This window comes from Copidosoma floridanum, unplaced genomic scaffold, assembly GCF_036245765.1.
Source record: "Copidosoma floridanum isolate Cflo_tuat_1 unplaced genomic scaffold, Cflo_Japanese_pri ptg000013l, whole genome shotgun sequence".
Lineage (NCBI taxonomy): Eukaryota > Metazoa > Arthropoda > Insecta > Hymenoptera > Encyrtidae > Copidosoma > Copidosoma floridanum.
Genome location: NW_028321890.1, coordinates 6,414,578 through 6,420,588, shown reverse-complemented (window position 1 = coordinate 6,420,588; position 6,011 = coordinate 6,414,578).

The following is a 6,011-nucleotide window of genomic DNA, read 5'->3' as shown; positions in this document are numbered from 1 at the left end:
CATTAAGCGTTATTTTCCCTAAATCTCCTCTTTTGCACTATCTTTGACCAGGGAAGACTTAATTCGTTATCTACAGTGGTCGCTGCTTCAATAGCATCTTCTAACGTCTTTGGTTTGAACCCTGTATAGTTCCAATTGTATAGAGTAACAGTCTTAAGCTACACTTAAAGTGTCTCCACTCCTCCCTTATTACTAAATCTCCAAGGGAGCGTCAACGGAAATAAATAATGATAATAATGTGCAGAACTGATCGTCCACCACCCCTCACAGCTTATTTTTTACAATTCCTACAAAACATACCTACAATTGGCTAAGAATTCTTTATTTTATCATCTTAATCGTTTGTTTGAACAAGGAAAACTGCATGGGGTCCTGATTGTACAGCGGTATACTACTTGCAGTGCTGTTTGGAAACATGATAGTATTGAAATACATTCCTGCAAGCAATTGACTTTCTGCTAAGTCTATTTGAATAAGGGGCGAATTGTACATTTTGTCGCTCAAGAAATTTTTGTAAAGTATTTTCTAGTTGTCAGTTATTTATTTTCTGGATTATTGGTTGATTTAACAAACAATCAAGTGTGACATTCCTGTTTTCGTTATTAAGACGTGTAAAATAATTGTTTTACGGTACTCAAACAACCAAGTCTTATTTTTATTATCTTCAGGATAAAAACTAAAACTTCTACTGCTGTAGCAGGGGGGTCAAAATGCCTAGCTACACGATGAAGCATAAAGCTATTTGGCATCTTGTTTTCTACGTGCTAGTCTTGTCATATGTGTATTTTCCTCGAATCTACTGTCATTTTTGTCGTCAAAGTGTCTAGCTATTGTGACGTAGAAAACCGATGTCACGGTAGAAAGGTAGGTCGTAGTAGCAGACGCGAAAAAAGGTACTATAAACATCAACACTTTCCCACCCACGGCCCTTGTACCGACCTATCCCTTTACTTATCCCTACTATAGGCAGCACTGCCAGCCCTTGACTGTCTGCAGCGGCGGGTGTGTGTGCGCACCGACGCATACACATGCAGGTAGCTACAGTATCAGGGAGCACGAATTGGCAGGGCGACAAGAACGGCACTCACCGTCTTGTCTGTTTCCCGCCGGGACGTATAATCCGAGGACTTCGCAGCATTATACAGTTATACAGGTGTGTGTGCTAGATACGACTGTGTGCTGTACCGAGTGGCCACCAGAGGCGCACAACAACGGCTACCTGTTGGCTGCCCGGACTGCCACAACGACCTTCACACACACGCTGTCAAGGACTACTGGGTTTGAGTGCCAACCCCTGCTCGTTGGACCTCCCGGTGCTCGAGAATAGTGCTACAGAGAGACCCCTGCTGTAGCAAAAGAACGGTAGGCCTATTTTCTATTTATCCCATACCTACGGTAGACAAGCATTGTGCCGAGCAGCAACTGTCAGACCTGCACCTGTAGGGCTAAGGTTGTATAGAGTTAGGCCAAGTCAGATAGTCTGGCAGAATAAACATTGTATAGAAATAATAATAAGTTTTGAGTTATTAATAAACGCAAATAAATGCTTGAATGTTAATTTCACCCTTGTGTGTATACTGATTGCCAGCTATCTGTCCTATCCGCTTAACCCTATAGTTACTCATAATGAAGAATAATTTTATATGTACCATGTCTAGCTGCTGACTGCAAGGTGAGTAAGGCACAACACATCACATGACACTCGAGTAGTTGAACAGGAAATTGCTTGGCGCAGTGCTTTTAGTGGCCATTTTGTGTGCGCGCCATGTGCCGAGGCAGGTAGGTTAGCTTACGTACACTGCCTGGACTCTGTGATTATTTTACATGTATGTATGCTATATCGCTATATAAATTCTGATGGCAAGCTGTGTTTATAATATCAAATAATGAATATGCAATTATGGTGCGCAGTGTGTCATATTTTAGTATTTGTTGTGTTTAAAAATTGTATTGTCTGTTGGTCATTCGTTTTTGCACTACCGTGTTGCCCTTGCTTGCGCGCAATAAAATAATAATAAAGTGTATCCCTTGTATTTTAAAGCGTGACCTTGCGCAACATTAAGGGTCATCGTACAATGTAAATAGGGTATTATTTCTAAAGGCACAAAGTGAAAGTTCGGTAGTAGGATAAAGACAGTGTTTACATTCGTTTAGCAGATTGCTAGTACTACCATACGGTATTTTGAAAAACTTGTTGAAAATAAGCCCTACAGTAGCATAGTAAATAGTTTAAGCTACATGCTAAGGCAAACAGCATGCAGTATAAACAAAGTGCTCAAAACGTACAGTATACTCTCTATCGCCTGGCTTTGTTTTGGGTAACCTCTAGTTTAACGTACACGTAAACATGACGGTTTTACTAGAGGACTTGGAATTTCCTTTAGTGCAAGCGTGACCAGGTGGGACGAACTGCAGGCATTAAGCCATGAGACGATAACAAGAGTAATCGCAGATATTGTTAAACAGTTTACGGACGGAGAAATATTTGAATACTTAATATTATTAGGATTAAGAAGTAATGGGACCATAATAGAAACTAGGAATTAATTGCAGCGTTTTTTAAATAGAAAATACATCAAACCAACAGTTAATACATGAAACAAAGCCATAGACGAAATTACGCGAATAGATCAAAATAATTTGGCCCTGGAGCTTTTGGACGCGGCGAATAGGCCAAAACGCCGGGAAACCAGATTCGTACCTAACGAATCATCGTCAACGAACACTAGCGTGGCCAATGGCAATCTCGCCAACACCTTGACAGCTGCACCTCGGCAATTCCGTGAAATTGTAAGCAAGCAAGTGCGTCGTGGTCTCGATAACGCAACAGCAGTAGACAATCGAGATGAAATAAAATCAGTAGTGCGCGATGCACAAAAATTAATGCACACATACGAGGAATCGCAATCCTACAGAAGGTCACATGAATGGCCTAAAGAAAATTCAATTCGAAATCTCACCAATAGACCGTCCAACGTGTTGGCGGCAAATCCGTTACTTAACTCTGGAGCTAACTTGGCATCCACGATGGGGGCAAGTGGGGCTCCTAGAGAAAATATAGGGGCAGAAGTAGGACGGGATGATGGGGCAACTTTGGCACTCGGTAACAATGGCCACCCGGGAGATTTTAGAGCCATGAACATAATAAATAGTGATGCGAGCGAACGTCGGGTAACATGGTCAAACGAAGATCCTACAAATGACCATCGGGAAGCCCCAAGAACCAGTATGTACGGGTATAACACACAACTGGGATACCGTAAGATACTTCACCATGTACAGGGAAGAGGTGGTCAAAATCCCGCCAGGGCATCCCAAATGCCTTACATACCCCATTGCAGTTCAAATATACCCCAAGCGCACTCAACTATCCATTCGTATAATCCTGGCATTCCACCGCAATAAAACGCACCCCTGCACTCGCTAAGACATCGGTTGAGTATACAACTACCAACAACGGATAGCATCAGCCAACCACGGGTGGATATACACAGCCACAACACGCGTTACCTCCCTGTGTATGAACAACATTCCAAATCAGGAACACAAAATACTTACCGTTCAGCCCCGAGTAGCGATTTCATACGAAAGGGGGGGGGGGTTTCCTTACAAATGCTATACATGGACCACAGAGGTCGCCAGGAACAAACGCACAAATGTTAACACACCAATGTGAATCACAAATTAGGTGCGAAAGATACACGCTAGACCTTTTGGCTCGCTGGAATGTGGAATTTCGTGGACGTGCTAAAGATGACCTGGAAGATTTTTTGACGTGTTTGTGGAAATGCTTGACAACATACAACCTATCGTTAAAAGAGTTGTTAAGAGTATTACCAGCAGTGTTTGACGTAGAAACTAATAATTGGTTCCGGTGAGAAAAATACCGCTGGCGCATGATAGGCGAACTTATCACTGCTTTCCAGTTGCAGTATGGAGTATACGACTTGCAGGGTAGGGTACACAAAGAAGCTGAGAAGCGCACACAGGCACCGCATAAAGATATTGCTTGTTATCTGTCAAATCTATGAACCCTAATAGTTAAGATTCACCCACCCCTGCCGCTCTACGAACAAATGAATCGGGCGCACAGGAACCCTTACCCATGCTATCGCGGGAGGATCCCCAGAGCGCAAATAGGCAGCTTTAATAACTTTCTGCTGCTAGGCAAGAATGTGAAATTAACCCAACAGCAAGACAGAGAATATCGGCCACCTCCACCACCAGTGGACTGTTTATTTCTGGTGACATCATTTGTTTCCCGAAAACAATTGACGTCGAAGAGAGTTGCTGCAGTGGAATCGACTCTGCGGTGGGGATAGCGCAGAACTGCAGATGGTAAAAGCGTTACCCACCACAACGGCCACTACAGTAGTCGAAGAGGATAAAACGGCCAAGCAGCATAAGACTGTGCAACAGCAGCTTGAAGAAATGCTAGCTCCGTTAAAAGATATGATGCTAGTAGAAAGGCACCAAAATGCACAAGCATCAGCCTCCAAAGAAAAAAAAACAGCCGTCTATAACACGAAAAATATAGGTAAAAATTCAGCTACATAAAATAATGACCGTTCATGTTTTATTTGCCGAAATGTTGGACACTGGCGTAATGACTAATCCACCAGGGATATTATACCAAATGCGGCAAGATAGGGGACAAGCGATATAAGTGCCCTAAATGTAATATGGAGAGGCCAGGAAACGCCAGAGGAGGGAGGCAATAGGAGTCAGTGCCCCCTACTGGAGCAAGCCATACATAGACTCCATACATACCAGTAACTACAGTAATAAGCAAAGAGGAAAACAGGGAGTGACAAGAAGTTTTTAAAATTGGTTCAGCAATAAAACTTGCAATACTGACATATTCAACATGACTAGCAAGTGCACTAGACGAGGCACAAGTATGTAGTAGACGGCAAGTATGTTGGCTGGAAAATTTGTTACAAGTAGCTCTGTCAAACTTCCGAAATCATTGGATAGGTAGTACCACCGCCTTAATACGCTGGACAATCGAAGTGATGAAAAAAAACCAGTTCCATAACCGACCATGTGCACAGTAAGGGCCTAGGTGCTGGGGAAGGAAAAAGAAACACGCATTGCCAAAGCAACGGACGGAAGGAGTGGCTCGAGCCGAGTTTTCTACCATCCACCAAGGACGTAGTGTCCGCCACGGGTTGAGGACTTGGGTGGGGGACAAATGGAACTGAAAAAGTGATAGAGGGTTTTGGCGTTAGCCGAAGACCCACGTCACTATTTACCACTTGATGTCGCAAGTATTAGAACACAGGCACTCGTGGATAGTGGTGTGGTACATTGTTATTTAGGAAAAGGAATAACTAGGCAACTGAAGAATTTTCAACCCTGTCAAGCTACGATTTCTGTTGCCAACGGAAAGATACTGCCAGTTCAAGGAACCATAGATGTTCCGATAACCATCGGGCAAATGACCAAGACGCTGACATTGGGATTAGTGGACGAGTTGGAGTACGAAGCCATTTTTGGGATAGATTTCCTGAAAAGGATCCAAATTATCGTAGATTACGGTAAAGATGTATGGTGTACTCGCACAAGTCCATGGCATACGTTCAAGGGCAGAGAGAGCGATCAGGAACGTCCAACAGTGGTCGCTGCTATAGGAGGATTGATAACGATGACTTCTTCCAAGGAACAAGAGTTAGTAAAAATTCTCGATGAACTGATCGTTCCTCGCCCGGAAAAGCTTAGCATTACCACCGTAGCCAAACATAGCATAGACGTCTAAGGCCACCCTCCAATTAAACAACGTCCCCAATGGTACGCGCCTAAGGTTCTACAGATTGCTTACGATGAGATAGATCGGCTGTTGCATGAGAAAATCATCGAGGAATCTGAAAGCGCGTGGTGTAGCTGTTTACTTCTAGCACCGAAAACTAACGGAAAATTTCGATTTTGTATAGATTACCGGAAATTTAACTTAAGAGATTCATAGGAATAATTGGATGGTATTCCAGGTTTATCCCCAATCTTGCCGAAAA